Raw genomic sequence first — 23,826 nt, forward strand, 5'->3', positions numbered from 1 at the left:
TAATGTCCATGTATTTGGAACACTAAATTCGACAAAAAACATTTTCAAAAGCTTTTTTAAAATGTCTTAGGCGATAATTAATGCAATTAGACTTCTACTAAATTTTTTTTTTAAATATGCTGAACAAAAATAATAAAAAATTCTAGTAAAATAAATCTCTCCAAATTCAGCAAAATACCTTCAGAGGTATTATAACTGAAATCGGTTGTGCGTATAGGAATTGTCTCCTACATTATTTGATAATATGAGCTGACTTAAATTTATTTTTACTTTTCCGTATGGGCTGTACCAGAGCTATAGCTCTACAAGGGAAAGTATTGTAATCGGTCTGATTTGGGCATATGCGGTTTTCACCGGATCATGACGTTTTAGCATCTTAAGGACCCGAAAAACCGGATTGAAATTTTCCGCTTGTTCGAATGTACGTGTGTGTGTTACCAAAAAAAGAAGAATTTAGACACATTTGATAAAAATTAAAAAAAAAAAAACCAATATTTGCAAACCGCATCTCCCACCCCGAAAAATGCTACTGGGAGTCGTCTGCTATGTTTTGACGTCACATATGAGTGGTAGAATTAAATAGATGAATAATATTCAACATATAAAAAAGTAACTCGGTCTGGCTGCGTTTTGAACTCGATCGCCCGTTCGACTATGTACCTGGTGCGTTAAGCCTCGCCGCTACACCAGTCTGTCGACAGCACAAACAAAATCTGTCCTATGTAAGTTCGGAAATTATATTAGTTTAATTAGTGCCGACCGTCGCCGCTAGTACCGCCACACCCGCGCGAATGAAATACAGTATGCGCACGCGCTTTAGTTAGTCACTGAATAAAATAAACGAAAAAATATTATACCTAAATAAAATGTTAAATATTTTTAATTAATTTGTGTATGTAATCTGTGCATCAGAAACAACCCTTAGTTGTAGGACTTTCCCAGAACGTCAGCTTTTTGGAAAAAAATTCATTTTCATAAGGTATAAAAATATAAAAAAATTCTTTAATCCTTAGATTTAAACAGGACATTACAGTTTTCATTCTATATAACTAAGGAAAATATTTTTTTTATGATGACTGATATCTTATTAGACTTCCGGTTAATAGATGAGAATTTTAGATGTGTGATGAAAGAACTTGTAATTTTAATTGAACGACCTAACTTTACTTAAGTAAGTAAACCGAATAAATTTAATACAAAATTAAGGAAATAATAATAATATTAATAATCGCTTAATATAGGCTAAAAATTCTTTTAACAGGAATGTTTATTCCTTTTACACTATACAATTTTATTTTTGTACCTTTTTACTTGCTTGTACGAAGTATTGTGATCGCGAAAATTTCGGTTTTCAGATTTCAACAGAAATATCGATTTTGACCATCACTGAATCCATTTTGATTAGTTTCGGCGTGATGTCTGTACGTATGTATCTCGCATAACTCAAAAACGATTAGCCGTAGGATTGAAATTTTGAATTTAGGATTTTTGTGACATATAGTTGTGCACCTCCCGTTTTGTGATTCCAATCGACTGAACCAAAAGTATCCAAAAAAGCCCGAAATCAAAAAATTTGGATTTTGGACTTTTTCTTAACCGCAGTAATAAATCCTCTTTGAGAGCTTTTCAACGATATACATAAGTGGTAATTATTTTTATTGGTTCTAGAGTTATAGCCAAATAAAACTTTAATTAATGAAACATTTGTATCTTACAAGCGGAAGGCACATCGGTTCGAATTCGACTTAATTTACTTTTTTAACTTTTTTTTTTAATTTATATATATTGATTTATTAATAACTATTAACCCCTAACAATTACAATAAATAATAAATCAATAATAACAATAAAAAACAAAAAATTAAAAAAATTGGAAGTTATTAGCGAAATAAAATTTTTGTAGTTTTCATTTTAATTCAAAAATTTTTACAGCGGTTAATAATCATTAAGAAATCAATATACAATATTTAAATTAAAAAAAAAATGTTAAAAAAATATATATCTATATGAAATCGTTCGAACCAATGTGTGCACGGTTACGGATCCAACTCGTTCTCACTTATACCACGTAACTACTTGAGCCACGTAAAACATAATATATAAACTACTATAAAATGCTGATACAGACACCAAAATATTGTGATGGCCACCACAATGCAATTGAGTAAGTGTTCACTTTGTTAAAGAATCGGAGGATCGTATCTCACTTTCAAATGGAATTAGTTAGAATGAAATGCAGCAAAAAATGTGTTTATATTATTTAATAGGCGTACAAGGAAGTCATATGGAGTAAAAATCAGACTATTTTATACATTTTAAATGACGACTGAAAACAGAAACCATAAAAATTGAAAATTTATTGTAAGAAAAATATTACTATGTTAATTAACAAAACTATGCTGCATTTAATAACATTAAGGATATTCATAACTTATGTCGGAAAAAGATACTCAAAGAAAATTTTATCACAGTAAAAAAAATAATCATTAAATTCTCTTCATTTCTATTTAAATAAAAATATAGTAATCTAAAATATACGTATCTATTTATAACATGTAAATACTCGTACAGTGAAGTTCTTTCAAAAAGACAGAATTCTTACTATCAAAGGAAAGATAACGAGAAACGCCTACATTGTACTACATACCGACATTTTACAACAGCGGGACATTTTTATCGCGTTAATTTATGGTTCTATATTGTAGCTAAAACTGACTTTATAAATACAAGAGGTTATCTAAAGTAAAGACCGTTTCATTGTAAAAAACATTATTCTGAAAACTTTACAACTATTTTTTATTTCTCTTAAACTAGATACATTATACTACTTCTCTATATAATCTCCACATTAATTAAGACATTTATCGTAGCGATACACTATCTTCAATATACCCTCATCGTATTCTTCTGCCGCCAGTCCATTTAGCCACTGATTAACAGCATTTTTAAGTTCATCGTCACCCGCGAATCGCTTACCACTCAAAAATTCATTCAATTTCCCAAACAAATGGTAATCAGAAGGAGCTAAGTCCGGACTATATGGTGGGTGAAATCTGCATCCAAATGTTTTCAGTAAATCACGTGCCGGACTAGCAACATGTAGACGTGCATTATCGTGCAGCAGGACGACGCCATCGGTTAGCCTCCCAGGTCGGCGAATTTGAATAGCGCACCGTAACTTACGGAGAGTTTTGCATTTATAGTCTTCTGCATTTATAGTCGTTCAACGTGGCATGAAATCTATCAGCAGTATGCCAAACCGATCCCAAAAGACTGTAGGCCATCAGTTTGCGTCCAAATGGCTAAGGCTTAACCTTTATCGGTCTGGCGATTGAGGATGACGCCATTCACTTGACTGCCGTTTTCTCTCTGGCGTATAATACAAAATGCCGGTATCGCCGGTAAAAATCGAATTAAGGAACTTATTACGTTTTTCTGTATAACGCATCAAAAATTCCAAAGCAGATTCTATTCGGATTTTTTAGTGACGTTCCGTTAAGACGTGCGGCACCCGACGTGCAAAACCTTCATAAAGCCTAAATGGTCATGAACAATGCGACCGATAACAGCCCTTGAAACATCAGGAAAAAGAAGGGCCAGGTCGGAAATCGACGATCTTTTCTGATTTCATCGTCGACGCGTTTCAACAAGTCCTCGATGATTATCGAGGGCCTTCTCGAACGTTCTTCATCGTACACATTAATTCTGTTATTTCTAAACCTTTAACACCATTTTCGAACGTTTCTTTCATTCATTACACTATCACCGTACACGGCAACCAATTGTCTATGAATTTCAGCCGGTTTAACATTTTGAGGGTTTAAAAACATGACTCCACGTATTTCACAGTGGGTGGCAACAAAGATTTTCCTATTCATTTTATAACGTAATAACTCACATGTAATCAAAAATACTACAATGCGACCACTTTCAGACAACAATGCAGTGTGTAAATTACTAGCGTGACCATCAACGACACAGGTTCGCCAACCTTAAAGAAAGAAATTTCCCAGCGGTCTTTACTTTAGGGAGATATCCCTAAAGGATACTTACTTACTTTAGGTATATACGAGGGAGATATCCCTCGTATATATGACAACAATGTTTCGCGGAGAAAAGAAATAGAACACACCATTCCACTTCAATACAAATATGTATAATACTAACTGCTCTAAAGTAAATCAATTACACTGAATGCTCTCCAAACATTTTTTTACATAATGGTTATTAAGTATAACAGATTAACGGAATCGATTTAATAAATAATAAATACAAAGGAATAATATTAATAAATACAATATTTTTAATAAATTTTCTTAAGTCATTACGACTTAAATATACGAGTAAAACACGTAATTTTTGTTATGTTTTAATATTTTTAGAATATTTATACAAAGTGTAAGACGAAGTTCTTCCGGTACTTGTATTACTTATTCTACGCTTGAAAATAATGGAAAAATTAAAAAAAAAAACATCAGTACTAAAATGCTTCGTTTACGAGTTATGGCTACTGAAAAATTTCGTTCGGTTTCAACTACCCCGGTGAAATGAGGTCGTACTGAAATTTTCAGGACGTTAATTAGGGAGAAAAATTAGTGAAAAATCCGATAAAATAAGTCCCAGAACCGTGTCTACAGCAGTTTTTGAGAAATTTTGAGTAAAACCAATCAATTAAGTAAAAAAATTATGGTTTTTATGTTTGAAGTATAGTAACTTTGTTACATACAGTATTATCGGTATGTAACATTTACGTATATAGTAACTGTTGTGAGTGTTAACAAAACTTAACAAAAGAAGTTAACAAAAAGAGTTAAAAAAAAAAGCTGTGTAAAATTGTCGATGGGAGGATGATAATAAATTTATAAATTCTGCAATGTTTTTGATAAAATTATATTAATTTTGTAACACAGTTTAAATAATTAAATTAAAAAAATTTAGGCATTGATGAACCGTAAAACTTAGACATTTACTTTATCTCAAACACAGAATTAAATAAAAATAATTAACGCGTAAGTTCTTTAACAATAATTAAAACATCATCAACTTGATTTCTCTTTTAGATCGACATGATTGACTGATTAATAGACATGTACATTCTTCATCTTTATCTGTGTGTGTATTTGTGTATGCGTGTGCGCGTGTATAAATCATTAATTCATTAAAAATGACAATTCATTAATCGGTAATCAATTTAAACATCACTGAATTTTATAAAATAATTAATATGTCGACTGAATATAATACAATACAATTTTTTTTAAAGTTGCGTTGTACTTTTAAATTTAAGACAGACTAATACATAACTAAATAAATTAGTTAACGACATTTCAAGGTTAGGATAGAAGAAGTCCCTTTTTATATTCTTTTAGCATAATGAAAATATTTACACAATACTTTTAAAGATGTTAGTAATAGAAAGACTTCAATAAAAAAAAAAAAAAACAAATGATACGAATTATTAAAATAAAATTTGAAATTCAAGAAAAACATTAGTTATAAATTTCAAGGAGAAATTATGTTTTAATACTATTTCTTAAAAGTACTTTACAATATAATTTACTACATCTGGTTTAATCTAAAAAAAATCATAATGTACAAATGTAATGACCTTCAAAATATATGAAGGGCATTGTCTCTTAGTTATCCATATTATTCACATAAGGAAAGATATACTTGGCCGGCTACTCTTTATTCTATTTTAAACCACAAAATAAGACAGATTTACCTTTTATTATTTTTCCCTTCACTATTTACTCTGTTTTACCTTCTTAACCGTGACTTACAATCACTTTCCCCTGAAAAAAATCATTTGTTATACCTCTTATATAACAATCATTTCAATTACAAAACCAAGCCTTACTTACATAGTATGAAAGTTATAGGGTTTACATTTAACGATTGGAAGTTGTGAACGATTTGAGATAACCCTGAATGGTTTTAAAGGGAAAAGTGTTACGTTTTACGGGGTAAAAAAAATTTAATTTATATATATATATTGATTTATTTACAAAGTAACAACAGGCTTTCACCCTCCAACACTTATTAGATGAATGATAAATGAATTTTGTAGCGGATGAAAAATGCCGTGCCTGACCCATTCGAATCCGGGACATCCCGATGAAAGGCCGACACGTTATCACTCCGCCATGAAGATATTATGTATATATATATATATATATATATGATTTGTGGTTTGTCTTGATAAAATCCTACATCTTGGACTAAACGTCGAGGTTTTCTGCTTTTGGTTTTTGTTTTTTTGGTTGTTGGCCTAATGAATTGCATTAGAACATTTTCTAAAAACTTATTCAGTTTTTTTTATATTTGTCTAACCAAGGAATAGAGTTTAGTTATTATTTTATATATATATATATATGTGTGTGTGTGTGTGTTATAGTAATGATACCAAAGAAAACAGGGGCAGATAAATGTGAAGAATACAGAACAATTAGTTTAACTAGTCATGCATCAAAAATCTAAACTAGAATTCTATACAGAAGAATTGAGAGGAGAGTGGAAGAAGTGTTAGGAGAAGACCAATTTGGTTTCAGGAAAAGTATAGGGACAAGGGAAGCAATTTTAGGCCTCAGATTAATAGTAGAAGGAAGAGTAAAGAAAAACAAACCAACATACTTGGCGTTTATAGACCTAGAAAAGGCATTCGATAACGTAGACTGGAATAAAATGTTCAGCATTTGAAAAAAATTAGGGTTCTAATACAGAGATAGAAGAACAACTGCTAACATGTACAGGAACCAAACAGCAACAGTAACAATTGAAGAACATAACAAAGAAGCCGTTATAAGAAAGCGAGTCCGACAAGGGACTTCCCTGTCTCCGTTACTTTTTAATCTTTACATGGAACTAGCAGTTAATGATGTTAAAGAACAATTTAGATTCGGAGTAACAGTAAAAGGTGAAAAGATAAAGATGCTACGATTTGCTGATGATATAGTAATTCTATCCGAGAGTAAAAAGGATTTAGAAGAAACAATGAACGGCATAGATGAAGTCCAACGCAAGAACTATCGCATGAAAATAAACAAGAACAAAACAAAAGTAGTGAAATGTAGTAGAAATAACAAAGATGGACCGCTGAATGTGAAAATAGGAGAAGAAAAGATTATGGAGGTAGAAGAATTTTGTTATTTGGGAAGTAGAATTACTAAAGATGGACGAAGCAGGAGCGATATAAAATGCCGAATAGCACAAGCTAAACGAGCCTTCAGTAAGAAATATAATTTGTTTACATCAAAAATTAATTTAAATGTCAGGAAAAGATTTTTGAAAGTGTGTGTTTGGAGTGTCGCTTTATATGTAAGTGAAACTTGGACGATCGGAGTATCTGAGAAGAAAAGGTTAGAAGCTTTTGAAATGCTGTGCTATAGGAGAATGTTAAAAATCAGACGGGTAAAGTGACAGAGGTATTGCGGCAAATAGATGATGAATGAAGCATTCGGAAAAAATATAGTTAAAAGAAGAGACAGACTTATAGGCCACATACTAAAGCATCCTGGAATAGTCGCTTTAATATTGGAAGGACAGGTAGAAGGGAAAAATTGTGTAGGCAGGCCACGTTTGGAATATGTAAAACAAATTGTTAGGGATGTAGGATGTAGAGGGTATACTGAAATGAAACGACTAGCACTACATAGGGAATCTTGGAGAGCTGCATCAAACCAGTCAAATGACTGAACACAAAAAAAAAATATATATATATATATATATACTAGCCGGCCTGTCTAGCCACAACCTTATCCTCAGGGTCTCCTCGGAGTCTTCCGGAACTACAGGACCTATCCCAGGGCCGCAGAGCTCGCTTAGCTCACCATTCCGTGTTGCCAGGGGAACCGGCGGGCTGATCAACCGCATTGCTCGCTTCGGTCGCCATTCCCGTCTACCCAGAGGGCTCTGCCCCTTGGACCTCCTCAGGGTTCATTACCCTCACGGTTGAGAGAGTAATACTGATAATTAAAGTATTCAAACTTTATAGAAACCTGAAAAAGAAACTGAATTACAAAAGATAGAATAATAGTAACACTATATAAATAAAGTGTACATCCCTTCGAAAACGAAAAATTCATAACTTATTTCTTCGCCGTACTGGTAGAATTATAATAATCAAGTAAAAAGGTTAATCTTTTTTTTTTCCTTAATGAATATCTTTAATTCACAACTTCACCCTTCTTGGGGGGAGAAGAAATAATGAATATTTTTAACATCTTAACCTTCAAGGTAGCTAGACCCTGGATCTATGATTAAAGTATTCCCTGGGATCACACAAATGTATCCTGAAAATTTGAAAGCAATCGGTCGATTGGTTCTCGCGTGATGCGAGGACAAACAGACAAACTCTATATTATATATATATATTGAAAAATATCTAGCAAATACCTTGTTTGAATTTTGACAATTGAAAGATCGGTTGCGAAGATGTAACAACATTTCCGAATAACCGTTATTTACATTTTATTGGTTAAGATGATTAGAAACTCCAGTATTTAGCTAATCTCAATTCTATTTTATGTAGTAAAATAGTAAATGATTAGTAGTCGTTTTAAATATTAATAATACAATTTTTTCTACGAAATTATAATAAACAAAACGGAAATTTCATTTTTTCTGATTAATTCGTCACATTCGCTGGAAGCGTATAAAAATTCCTGATAGGGACTCGAGTCCGGGACCTTCAGAATAAAAAGCAGAGCCGCCATAATTTCACCACGGTGATTGATGGAATGTATTATAACTGTAGGCTAGTAACCTATCCTAGAATTAATTTAGGGAAATAACTTAAATAGATATTGGCCTCTCCCAATAGATGTGGACCGGAAATTTTGTATAAATAATAATAAATAGAGTCAGAATAGTTTAAACTAACCTTCAAGATGGTAATTTAACATATTAATGGAAAAACATACTAAATATTAATCAATAAGAATTTTACGTAATCCTTAAGATCTGATGTGGACAACACATGACTTCCTTTCACGCCTATTAAATTACAATTACACATTTATTTTCAAATGAAAAGTACATAAAATTTTATTTCATTAAAAACTGATATTTGTTTCATATATATACATATATATTTTGTTATTAAATTATAATTCATCGTACATTTTTTTTATAATGATAGGTTAATAATTATTAATAAATCAATGTATTTCAATTAAAAACAGAAAAGGAGATGAGTCCGATTTGAACCGATGTGCCTTCCCCTAGTAAAATCCAAATATTTCATTAATTAAAATATTATTTGGTTATAACTCTGAAACCGATGAAAATAAGAACCACTTACGATATATCGTTGAAAAGTTATAAATTAGGGCTACTGAAGTTAAGAAAACGTACAAAATCAATTTTTTTTTTATTTTGGGCTTTTTTGGACACTTTTGGTTCAGTCAATTGCAATCAAAAGGGGAGGTGCACAAATAGATGTTACAACAGTCCTAAATCCAAAATTTCAACATTCTACGGCTAATCGTTTTTGACTTACGCGAGATACATACATACGTACAGACGTCATGCCGAAACTAATCAAAATGGATTCAGGGTGATCAAATTGGATATTTCCGTTGAAATCTGGAAATTAAAATTTTTCGCGATTGCAATATTTCCTTTACTTCGTACAAGGAAATAAAAAATTAAATATCATTATAAATTGCGGCAGAGCAGTAGCTTCTCGGCATTTCATCCGGAGGTCCCGAGTTCGAACTCCGGTCTGGCATGGCATTTTTCATATGCTATAAATTTCAGTTTTATAGCGTATCTCAGATTAAATAATAGTACTAATTAGTGTATTCAAGTAAAATAAATCATTCGCTTTATGTTATTACTAATAAATGATTTGGAAAGGTACCATCGTTGGATAAACTTTTGTTAATTAACAAAAAATTGACGAATTACAGTAATTATCATGATAATAGAACAGTATCATCAAAAACAAGTGAAAAGGTAATTAAATTTTTATTAGCCAAAAGTTCACATTGTAATTATAACATAAAATACAAATAAATACATTTATATAAATAACGGAACGCTGCATGATCATCTCAGTATCCGTTAAAGGGGATTGACCTGAAGTTTATGCAAGCTGTACGGGATTTATATATAAATCATGTTTGTATATGAATGTTTTAATAACTGCGTTAACTGGATGTAGCGATCCAAGAACACAGTTAAAGATATTTTTTATATCGTAAATTATATGCAAGTGTTATTAACCAACCGAGAAATTGAATCAATAATTATAATAAAACAGTATATATATTGCGAGTATTATATATTCAAAAATATTAACCGTATAATTTCATTTAATCTACTATATATCTGGTTTTTTTAATATTATATTATATTATTATATACGATTTAATTTATATTAAACACTACATTAAAAAAACTAGTATGAGTACGAATGAACATTTATTAAGCAGTTGATCCGAGTTTAATTCCTGGTAATTCTCTCGTAGGTAAAGAATTTTTAAAAATTAAAACACGACAGCCATGCTATCTGCCTGCTTCAGTAGCAAGTAGATAAAATACTTATCTTCCTAGTATTACTTCATTAAATTTAACATTTATTAAATAATTTCTTTCTTTATTCTACAAACTCGTGAAAAAGTTATGAAAACAAATCAATTTTTTTGAATTCCTATATGAAGTTAAAGATACCAAAGAAACCAGGAGCAGGTAAATGTGAAGAACACAGAACAATTAGCTCAACTAGCTACGCATCAAAAAACTTAACTATAATTCTGTACAGAAGAATCGAGAGGAGAGTGGAAGAAGTGTTAGGAGAAGACCAGTTTAGTTTTAGGAAAAGTATAGGGACAAGGGAAGCAATTTTAGGCCTCAGATTAACAGTAAAAGGAAGATTAAAGAAAAACAAACCGACATACTTGGCGTTTACAGACCTAGAAAAGGCATTCGATAACGTAGACTGGAATAAAATGTTCAGCATTTTAAAAAAATTAGGGTTCAAATACAGAGATAGAAGAACAATTGCTAACATGTACAGGAACCAAACAGCAACAGTAAAAATTGAATAACATAAGAAAGAAGCCGTAATAAGAAAGGGAGTCCGACAAGGATGTTCCCTATCTCCGTTACTTTTTAATCTTTACATGGAACTAGCAGTTAATGATGTTGAAGAACAATTTAGATTCGGAGTAACAGTACAAGGTGAAAAGATAAAGATGCTACGATTTGCTGATGATATAGTAATTCTAGCCGAGAGTAAAAAGGATTTAGAAGAAACAATGAACGGCATAGATGAAGTCCTACTCAAGAACTATCGCATGAAAATAAACAAGAACGAAACAAAAGTAATGAAATGTAGTAGGAATAACAAAGATGGACCGCTGAATGTGAAAATAGGAGGAGGAAAGATTATGGAGGTAGAAGAATTTTGTTATTTGGGAAGTAGAATTACTAAAGATGGACGAAGCAGGAGCGATATAGAATGCCGAATAGCACAGGCGAAACGAGCCTTCAGTCAGAAATATAATTTGTTTACATCAAAAATTAATTTAAATGTCAGGAAAAAATTTTTGAAATTATACGTTTGGAGCGTTGCTTTATATGGAAGTGAAACTTGGACGATCGGAGTACCTGAGAAAAAAGATTAGAAATTTTAAAAACGCGGTGCTACACGAGAATGTTAAAAATGAGGTGGGTGGATAAAGTGACAAATGAAGAGGTGTTGCGGCAAATAGATGAAGAAAGAACCATTTGGAAAAATATAGTTAAAAGAAGAGACACACTTATAGGCCACATATTAAGGCATCCTGGAATAGTCGCTTTAATATTAGAGGGTCAGGTAGAAGGAAAAATTGTGTAGGCAGGCAACGTTTGGAATATGTAAAACAAATTGTTAGGGATGTAGGTTGTAGGGGGTATATCGAAATGAAACTACTAGCACTAGATAGGGAATCTTGGAGAGCTGTATCAAACCAGTCACATGACTGAAGACAAAAAAAAAATATTAAGTTAACGATTTATATAATGATTTACTTGAAATTTGAGTAATAATATAAGAAAGAAATTTTTAAACATTTTTAAACAAATGATATAAGAGTCTGGCTCATATCAAATCACAGAAATTTTAAGATATTTTAAAATTTCTAGTAAAAAGATATCAGAATCGTACATCACAAACTTGTACACCATAGAGAACATGAATGAGCATTGTTACAGCATAGGAAGAAGTGTAAAACAACCCTATGAATTAGAAGCTGTAAACATCATTCACAACAGTAAAACACCTTGGAGTGAAACGAGTAGAACTTAAGAGAATTATTTTAACGACTGCACAAATTTTTTAAATAAATGGAGTCAAATGGAATTAAATCTTTTTTAATTTTTTTCAACATTAATAACTACTTTTATTAGTTCATTTGTATCCCTTGGGCTTCTTTTCTTCCTAGATCCATATTGTTTTATTTTATTTTTTTTGTAATTTTGGTTGATTTAGTTAACTGTTCAGAATTCTCAGGAAAATCTTTGTCAAATGCGAAATTGATCTAGATTTCTTGTGATGTTAATATAAATATTCCGTAAAATAAATGTAAAGTTCATTTTTATAGGATTTTTTTACAATCGGTTGCATTTATAGGTACTTACGAATTAGCCCGTCGACCATAACCGTATTGATCCCGCAACTTTGAAAATACTTTAGTAATGGGATCATTAACATATTTTACATATTAAAAATATAAGCATTCTTGCTTATAAGAAATATTTTTAAAAAAGTATAAAGTTAATTAATGAAACCACTCTTAAATTAAACGCACTAAAAGGTAAAAAATAACCTTAGAACGGTATCTCAGAATGAATTTGATAAGCTTTGATGGTGATATGTAAGATTATGTGAAAGTCGTAGCTTCAAATTAAAAATTTTATGTCTGCCAATTTTTTCATATGCGTAATGAATGGCCTAAAGATTGGGGTACTGGAGCGCTCCACTCTTTAGGCCGTAAACCCAATAGACTCAAAAATAATAATACTTGTTTAAATCGTTATAACTTTAGGCACATTATAGAAAGTAGGGCGTAAATTTACGGCAAAGAAGATTTCAAGTAAATTATCAAAACGTGCGGTAACTAAAAGTATCTATTTGTAGTAATTATTAATAGGTATAATTTTCAAACATTTAACAGACTGTAAAATTGTGGCTTAACAATTTAAAATAACTACACTACTAATTAAAACTTAGAATTATTGATTATTACTTAAAAATTATACGAAATCTGAATTTTAAAGTGTATAGAATTAGAAATTACTTGATGATTACCCGAAACAAAACTATTGTTATTCAGTAAGCTTATAGATTTCAAGTAAACAAATTGCGCGTATGAGTGTTCAGGCGACCAATTCACAAGCATCTCCTTCTTTTTTTCCTGTTTATCCTCCGGGAATTATCGTTCGGGTATTACTTCAGAGGATGATACCTATGAATATAAATGAAGTGTATTCTTGTACGGTCTCGGTTCGACCATTCTTGAGATGTGTGGTTAATTGAAATCCAACCACCAAAGAACACCGGTATCCACCATCTAGTATTCAAATCCGTATAAAAGTACCTTTACTAGGACTTGAACGCTGGAACTTTCGACTTCCAAATAAGCTGATTTGGAAAGACGCGTTTACCACTAGACCATCCCGGTGGGTTAACAAGCATCTCCTGTTAATCATGATTCACATAAAAGAAACTATGCACGTTAATATTTAGCAACCACGCGCTATTATAATTTATAAAAAATATGTATATATTTTAAATTTAAATAAATTAAGACATTTTGTTTGAGTTTTTTAAGAGTTATGAAATTGACAATTGTCCACAAACAGTAAAATTTCACTAATATATTAGATTAAATTTCTACGATAATAAACAAATAATAAATTCAATTCAGTTTTCGTCATCTGATTGCGAGAAATCCTTAGCGCTATCAGTATTAAGAGATACAACGGGAGGTTCGATTTTGTTTTCTATTATATTATCCGATTCCCGATAATTTGGTTCATTAGTATCCGTTACATGTTTTATACAGATTTTCCATTCCTGCTGGCCTCTTTTACCGTTGGCTTTTAAGCATAAATTTTTAACATCAGAAATGTTAAAAACAGTATTTTGTGACTCTACGTAACTTATGATTTGTTCCGAAATTAACTCGATCGGGTTGAGTAAACAATAGCAGGGAGGTAATTGAAGTACGATTTTGCCATTGGATTTTGCTAACTAATCGATTTTATACACGATAAAATTACTTTTAATACGCAAAATTCTTTGTAATAATTGGATCCTAAATTCAAAAATAACGTAGACTGGAATAAAATGTTCAGAATTTTAAAAAAATTAGGGTTCAAATACAGAGATAGAAGAACAATTGCTAACATGTACAGGAACCAAACAGCAACAATAACAATTGAAGAACATAAGAAAGAAGCCCTAATAAGAAAGGGAGTCCGACAAGGATGTTTCCTATCTCCGTTACTTTTTAATCTTTACATGGAACTAGCAGTTAATGATATTAAAGAACAATTTAGATTCGGAGTAACAGTACAAGGTGAAAAGATAAAGATGCTACGATTTGCTGATGATATAGTAATTCTAGCCGAGAGTAAAAAGGATTTAGAAGAAACAATGAACGGCATAGATGAAGTCCTACGCAAGAACTATCGCGTGAAAATAAACAAGAACAAAACAAAAGTAATGAAATGTAGTAGAAATAACAAAGATGGACCGCTGAATGTGAAAATAGGAGGAGAAAAGATTACGGAGGTAGAAGAATTTTGTTATTTGGGAAGTAGAATTACTAAAGACGGACGAAGCAGGAGCGATATAAAATGCCGAATAGCACAAGCGAAACGAGCCTTCAGTAAGAAATATAATTTGTTTACATCAAAAATTAATTTAAATGTCAGGAAAAGATTTTTGAAAGTGTATGTTTGGAGTGTCGCTTTATATGGAAGTGAAACTTGGACGATTGGAGTATCTGAGAAGAAAAGATTAGAAGCTTTTGAAATGCGGTGCTATAGGAGAATGTTAAAAATCAGACGGGTGGATAAAGTGACAAATGAAGAGGTATTGCGGCAAATAGATGAAGAAAGAAGCGTTTGGAAAAACATAGTTAAAAGAAGAGACAGACTTATAGGCCACATACTAAGGCATCCTGGAATAGTCGCTTTAATATTGGAAGGACAGGTAGAAGGGAAAAATTGTGTAGGCAGGCCACGTTTGGAGTATGTAAAACAAATTGTTGGGGATGTAGGATGTAGGGAGTATACTGAAATGAAACGACTAGCACTAGATAGGGAATCTTGGAGAGCTGCATCAAACCAGTCAAATGACTGAAGACAAAAAAAAAAAAAAAAATTCAAAAACTGAACACGAGAACAAAAGAGTGATCGTATGAAAAGATCAAGGGTTTTAATAAAACTGAGAAGACATAACGTTACACAAACTTTTGATTACATCGATACTATATGACAAATTAATTATACGGTGACTAGTATATGAGTAACGATTATAGCTTTGTATATAGATATGGCCACGTTGTGAATCGGTACTGATACAAAGAAGGTAACTCGCAAAATCATGACGAACTCAAACACAAAAACGCAACGTTTGTTTATTCTTCACTCTATAACAGAATACAGTATATAAATTTTAATAACCAGTATTTTTCCCCTACCACCCGGAATGAGACCCTCAATTAAGCATGAACACGGTTCCGGGAGGTGCCTTTGCCTCTGTTTGCCAGACGAGGGAAACGCCAGGCCCGACTATGTCGTTCCCAGTCACCATCACCGGCAACCAGGACTCGGTCCTTTGTACTTCGCCTCTAACGGGGACAACCCCGGAGGAACGGTCCCGTCGGGACTATCTTTTAGCTCAGGGGCTCGAGAGTCCCCGCACTTCATCACCAACCGTGCAAGCACGGGCGAACAGCAGCTCTGTACGGAGCTGTCCCTCATCCCCTCGCTTCCTTATATTTCATTTGCAGTATTCCCGACACAAAACCCGTCGCAGTGTCGAAGTCCACCGAACTTCGTCACATTGTCCCAACGATGGTCCCCACCTCGAGATGCCCAGTTACGGCAGTAGAGTCGCGGCGTTCCTCGTTCCTCTACGGGCACTGGAATATCACGTGTTCCGGCGTGTCTAACTCTCGACAGTAGGGGCAGAGGAATTGCGTCAGCCAAAATCCCAGTTCACCAAACTTCCTCCCGGCCCACGGCTCAATGTGCGCGATAAAACGATGCGTCCACCTCCCTTTGCATCCCACCTGGCTTGCAAATCCCTGTAGACAGTTGCGTTGGCATCGTTCTTAGACACACCCTGATAAACTTTCGCACGAGCTGCCACCAGCTGCTGAAGTGGCGGCATCCCAGTCACCACCAGCACCGCCTCAGTCGAGAAAGAGGCGTATGCCTACGCAACCTTAAGAGCCATACGGCGCTGTACTCCCTCCAAACCAGTATTATTTATCAAAACAGCACATCAAAAGGATAACTAATTTCTTAAATAAATATTTAAAACATAAATTCTTTATTAGACATATTTAATTTTATTATTCAAAAGATAAAATTTTATAAAAAATTTCTCATTAGAGTATTTTCCACATAAATTAAAATATAATTTTTCTAACTTCTTTTTTTTGCAAATCTTTTTAACCGATTAATTTTTTTTTAAAATTATACAACCAATAGACTATTCAATTAATTTTCTTAGTTACAAAAAAAATAATTCATATTTGCCATGGAAAATAATAACTAACATTTCTAACAATATTTAAAAAAACAAATTAACATTATTTTTAATTAATAATGTACGTTTATCGTAAAATTTCACGTTTAATTATAACCGATTCACATTCAATTTATACTGGGAAAAAAGTAAAAATTTAGGAGTATAACGGTACATGTTTTCATAAGAATTCTGTGAACAGACCACAGTTGTTTCGTCATGCATGCGTGTAAACGTAAAAGTAATGATTTAGTTATTTTTTTAACAGGATTAAAATTATAATAAAACCTATTTAAAAAAGGTAGCAATAACGATCTAAAAGTGAGAAACTGGAAAACTAATTTAGCCCTGTTTACATATTTTGTTTATTATTTATCTACTCAATAATAATAATTACATTATTTTGAAAAAATATTTCGTATATCAAACATTAACTCATTTCACTTTCATGTACAGTAGGCGTTTGTTTTAAAACACAACCCAAGCAAAATATTTTTAAAAAAATTAATACAATAATTTTGGATAAAGAGGTTGGCAGCACTACTTGTTTTATAATCAGTTGATTATTTTTTTTTTTTTGTAAACAGTTATTTTTGGTTATCTGTGTTTTTTATTGAGAATAAATGATTTTGAACAAGGAAAAAATTATTTTTATTGTGAAGAATTATTTAAAAACTAAATCGATTGTTTTACGCCAATAATTTTTCCAATTGCAATTCCCGAGTAAAAAAATACCAAATAAATCTTCAATTCATCGTTAGATAAAGAAATATAGAGGAGCTGGTTCTGCTTGAAATCAGAGACATAACCGGAAACTTTCAGTACTTAATGGCAAAACATCGCAAAAGTTTAGGGTAAGCTATTTGTCGCCTGACAAATCATTACGAAAACTTGCGCGACAAAAAGGAATATCCCTGTTCATTACCTTGAAAGCTACACGGCTACTTAACTTAAAGATGTACCGAATTCATGGACCACGTGAATAGCAACCGATTGATTATGCTGCTAAGCTACACTACTGTCAACGGTTAAATTGGTTAGTTCGGGAGAGCACAAAAAAGTGTTGGATAATGTATTTTTTACAGATGAGGTTTTATTTCATTTGAGTGGTTACTTTAATAATCGGAATGATCTCTACTGGTGTTCCAACAATCTACACATCATCCGTTTTCACGAATTCTACACCTACAGAAAATTGGAGTGTGGTGCGCAATTTCCAGACGAAGAATAATCGGTCTCATATTCTTTGTAAAAATTCTTAACGCAGACCTCTACCGAGAAATTATAACGCAATTTATTGAAAATTTAGAATTAAATGAGAAAAATTCACGGTTTCAACAAAACGGGGCCAAATACCACACGGCAAGTGCAACGATGGACCTTTTCAGAAATGTCTTTGATGAAAGAATAATATCGACCGGCTTATGGCCGGCTAGGACACTTGATCTTTCTCCTATCTTTTTCTCCAGAGATATCTAAACGGTTTTGTATCAAAAATAATCCACACATCATTGAAGATTTGTAAGCCAACGTAACTCGAGTGTTCCGATAAATAGGAAGAGGTATAACGCTTTGGAAGGCCCAAGGAATATGAAAAGGAGGGTAAAAGAATTTCAGTGATGAAAATGGTAGTTTTAATATTTGTTTTAAAAAGAAATCGATCTGAATATGTTTTGCACAAATAATTGTAATATTTATAACTAATAGCACTAAATATAGAGCATCAGTTTTCTTTAAATTGGGTTGCGTTTTTAAACGAACACTGTATAACGGATTACTATTTGATAGAGATTTACTCAACTATTTTTATGACTGGCAATAAAGATTATTTTCTTTAATTAGGTTTTTAATTGTGAATACATAATACATCTTTAATATCAATAAAAAAATATTCTAAAATATTACCATAAAAATAGAAATAAGTAATCATCAGAATAAATAATAAAAAATGTTTTAAATAAACACATTCAAAAAAAAAACTATTGAAAAATAATAAAGCAGATGTACTATAAAACTTGAATATCGCGTATAATTCGTAAAATAAAAAAATTTGTTTTAGAATGGCCTATTTAATTAATCAGTGAAAATTCATAAAAAAAAATAATGTTGAATAATTTTAAAGTTTCCTCTTTTTTTAAATTAATTAATCTGCAACATAAATAGTAAAAATGATCCAGTCTTTTAATAAAGAACCCACCGGGTTGGTCTAGTGGTGAACGCGTCTTCCCAAATCAGCTGATCTGGAAGCCGAGAGTTCCAGCGGTCAAGTCCTAGTAAAGCCAGTTATTTTTACACGGATTTGAATACTAGATCGTGGATACCGGTGTTCTTTGGTGGTTGGGTTTCTATTAACCACACATCTCAGGAACGGTCGAACTGAGAATGTACAAGACTACACTTCATTTACACTCATACATATCATCCTCATTCATCCTCTGAAGTAATACCTGAACAGTAATTCCTGGAGGCTAAACTGGAAAAAGAAAGAAAAGAAATAAACTCTTTTAATAAAGAAATATACTATGATATGTATATATGTATGAGTAAATGAAGTCTAGTCTTGTAGTCTTTTTAACTTATACTTCTTTTCAATAAAAAAAAAAAAATTGGCGCTGGTGTATTAGAACATCAGGTTTTGGTTAACCACGAGTAAGAAAATAATAAATTTGATGTTAATTTAGTATAATTAGTATAGACCAGTGGTTCCTAAACTTTTCCGAGTCGCGGCGCCCTTTTCCAATTAAAATTTTTCCAAGGCGCCTTATCCTTTCTTTCTTTTTCCTGTTTAGCCTCCAGGAATTACTGTTCAGGTATTACTTCAGAGGATGAATGAGGATGATATGTATGAGTGTAATGAAGTGTAATCTTGTACAGTCTCAGTTCGACCGTTACTAAGATGAGCGGTTAATTGAAACCCAACCACCAAAGAAGTAACTGCCTTTACTAGGACTTAAACGCTGGAACTCTCGGCTTCCAGATCAGCTGATTTGGGAAGACGCGTTCACCACTAGACTATCTTGGTGGGTTACATTTAATAATCTGTAAATATTCTCCATTACAATATATATCATTTTTATGCGACAGGTGATTTTTAGAACGGTATCAAGATATTTGTAAATCTTTATTACTGAAATATATTTTAATAAATTTAATAGGTTAAATATGATAACGAGACAAAAGAGATTACGTGAGTGTTATTGAACTTCTAATCCAGATTGCATTGTTGACGAGAAGGATTTTTTGTGTATTTCATCGGTTAATTAACAGATAGATAAGCGTTCGTTTATGCGCTTAACACTTATTATTAAATTACTCATGGCTGGATTTTTACATTTTATTTAAAACCTTTTTTTTAAATTTACGTTAAATATTAATAAAAATTTCAATCAAAAATAATTATTATACGGTACTGAATATTTTACTTTTAATAAAGGAAACAATAAACTACATTTAGATATGCCTGTAGGAAATAAAATATTTAAATAATCGTATGTACAAAAAAAACCCTGAAAAAATATTGTAATTGTAAATACAAACTATCAAATTATCAATTCATTCGTACATTAACAAAAAATAAATAATAAATTACCTATTTTCTTTTTATAATTAATAATAAATTATATTTTCTATTCGTACTACAATAATACTGAATTGTAATGTATTAACGTAAAAACTTTTCGACGTATACTTTTAATGAGTTAGTAGGATAATTTTGTTACAATAAATTTGTAAATAATCACCTTATCTTTTTACAAATTTTATTAAACGGGGAAATTCATTCAAATGAATAATTAGCAAGATTTAAAGATTATTTACAAAAATAAAAAAAGTTAAAATTCCTTGAAAATATTCACGGTATTATTATTAAAGAGAAAACATTACACAAGTTTTTTCTTTTCTTTAAATTAATAAAGGAAGATTTGAAGAATTTATTTCCTGTGACCTCTGGAATTATTTATTTAATAAAAAATACTGCATTTAAGGAAAAAAAAGAATAAATATAAGTAGTTATTGAAGATTAAAATAAGAAGTAAAATTTTCGTAAATAAACATACGGGTTTAGAATAATATTTCAGACTGTACATTTTACATATAAAAGATATTATTTATACAATTTTAAAAGTAAATTATCATTTCATTTATTACTTTTAATAAATTATAAAGAAATTTATTTTTAATTAAATTACAAAAAAATACTTTTTTTTAATACTTTTATTTATAGTCGCATCAACAATTGAAGTCATTAGCGACATATCAGTGTAATGTAACTGTACCGGTAAATTTGTATCCTTGAACAAACTCAGGTCGACTACTCCTGAGACGTGTCGTTAATTGAAACTCGACCACCAAAGAACACCGATATCCACGATCTAGTATTCCGAGTTTACCACTAGACCAAACCGGTGGGTTAAGGGCGTTCTTAATCCAACACATCATGTATCGTTTTTTTTATTTATTTATTTTTTACTTTCCTGTCTAAATAGCGGAGCTATACGTAGCTCTAGAAAAGAAACTATTGTAATCAGTCCAAATTGCGCGTATACGGTTTTCACCGGATCATTACGTTTTGACACCTAAGGAACCAAAAATACCGGATGGAAATTTTCCGGATGTTAATAATATTCGTATGTACGCGCGAACGCGCGCGCGTATGTTCCTCTAAATCATCTTATATCTCCAGCAATACTGGACCGATTTTGACCTTGAGCACAACTTGGTCAGATTACTTCTTTATACGGGGCAATGATGCCATTAAATTTTCAACTTAAGGTCAAGGGCGTGAGGCTGCAAAGCAAGGGAGCAAGGTCAGTATGTAGAGATTTCGCCTAATTAAGATCATATTTCTACTAGGCACATTTGATAACGATTAAAAAAATAACAATATTTGCAAAAAAATATTTTTCGAAATCGCACCTATACCCCCGAAAATGCTGTAAACTACTGCTATGTTTTGACGTCACAGGTGAGCGGTAGAATTAAATAAATGAATAATATTTAAAATGTAAAAAATTAACTCGGTCGGGCCGGGTTTCGGGAACTCGATCGCCCGGTCAACTCGGTACCTGGCGCGTTAAGCCTCGCGTCTACACCCGCTGCCGACCGTACAAGCGAAATTTTTTCTTTGCAAGTTGTGAAATTACATTAGTTTAGTTAGTACCGACCGTGGCCGCTAGTACCGCTACAACCGCGCGTATTAAATGACGGTATGCGTGCGCGCTTTAGTTAGAATCATTGAACATTGAATCGACGAAAAGAATATTATATTTAAATAAAATGATAAGTAATTTAAATTAAGTTTTGTGTGTGTGTGTGTGTGTGTGTGTGTGTGTAAGCCGTGCATCAGAAAAAAGCCGTGTGACGGGGAAACTCCTACAACTGTATAGTCAGCTTTTTTTATTTACTGAATTTAAAGCTTCTTTTTTTTAAAGGTAACCAATTTAATTGAAAATAACAGAATATAATATATCTGCCGCCAAAACGCAGTATACGGTCGTTCAGCATCAATATACGGTGGTCGACTTTTCAAAGACTTCTTTTCTAATTCAACTTCGTGACGTCCACTAAGAACAAAACATTAATTATAGAGTATTTCATTATTTGGAATCTGATAAAACTTCTTTAACAATAGTTTAACTTTGTAATAGGAAACTTGTAGAAACGTTTTATCAAAATAAGCCAAACAAATAATCGTAAATCATTAGTCTTTTTTTTGTATATCAGATCTTTATCAAAATCAAACACTCAGATTTCCTATTCTCATTAAGGTTATTTGGTTTACAGTGATTTTACGGTCGAACAGTCAAATTAAATTACAGTGTGCCCAAAACCCGCGCTTCCACTTCTTTTTTTTGAGCCGATATAACAGATCGTATTTCATTATAGTGCCATATGTTACACTGAACATGTTTAAATTTTTAAAGAATATTTTTTGGGATCTACGATTAATAGAACGATCTTAAACAGAGTTATGTTTAAAATTTTCACTTTGTAATATTTCTTCGATTACATTCAACGAGTACTCTTTTTTTTTTTTTTTACTTTTAAGGCCGCAAAGGAGTCAGAATAATTCAAGTCTTTTTTGCCGATCTTTTGGCGTTTCAGTTCTTAGCTTTTACTTTCTCGCAGTATTTAGTCATTCTTAATGATCTTGCTTTTGCTTTACGATCCTCTTCTGAATAAACCCTTTTTGTATAATTAAAAGTACTTACTTTAAAGTCGGTATTCGGATCTTTAATAACAATTTTAAATCTTTCGGATTTATTCAGTAAATTTTCGTAATTCAAATTTAATTCTTGCGCGTCTTCTTTTATTTCTTTGATCCATAATGGCGGATTTTTTAAAGACCAAAATCGATCGATAATTCTCTTAGTAATCCTATCCTGCGGTAATCTTAACGAGTGTGCGCAGAAAGAAATTCGCTTCTTTTTTTTCATAGTATCGATTAAGGATTCCAAGTTTTCGTACAGAAATTTATTAGGCGATAATCTGTACTGATATTCGTGTATATATTTTTTTATTTATGCGGGTTCTAAGAATCCTGCGTTTAACTTTAAGCAAAGGTTCAGTCCTATTTTTCTGATTTAATCTAAATAAAGCCTAATTAATGGTTAGGCTAAACCGTTAAGTAATTACTGGTTTAACCACAGTTTTGTAACGTCTAATTTTAGTATTAATCGAGAGCGATTTTTTGTTTTAAGTATTTTTGGTTACTTGTAGCGCTTTAAATAATTTATTAAGTCTTCCGGTCCGATTTTGTTTTTCGTTACGATTACAAGTAAAGATCTCTCCAAGATGTTTAATTTTTTCTACAAGTTCTACTTTGTTTCCGTTAATATTCACAGAATTAATAACTAAAGGATCTATAGCCATCGTTTTAGTTTTATCGTAAGAAATTTCAAGTCCAATTTTATTCGCAAGTTCTTCTATACTTGTTATTTGTATTCTGGCTTCTGCGATGCTATTAGCTAATAAAGCCAAGTCGTCGGCAAATCCTAGGCGATTTAAATTTAAGTTGTCTATTTTGTATCCTATGTGAATATTTTTTGGATTAAGTTTAAACCGTTCGCGCATCAGAA

General features: G+C 31.9%; 1 protein-coding gene across 5 annotated transcripts in view; it reads right to left on the reverse strand.

The window, feature by feature from the left end:
- The window catches only part of RhoGEF64C (Rho guanine nucleotide exchange factor at 64C), a 616,090-nt gene that overhangs the window by 391,654 nt on the left and 200,610 nt on the right, over positions 1 to 23,826 (reverse strand). The window lies entirely within an intron of this gene.

This window comes from Lycorma delicatula, chromosome 6, assembly GCF_047948215.1.
Source record: "Lycorma delicatula isolate Av1 chromosome 6, ASM4794821v1, whole genome shotgun sequence".
NCBI lineage: Eukaryota > Metazoa > Arthropoda > Insecta > Hemiptera > Fulgoridae > Lycorma > Lycorma delicatula.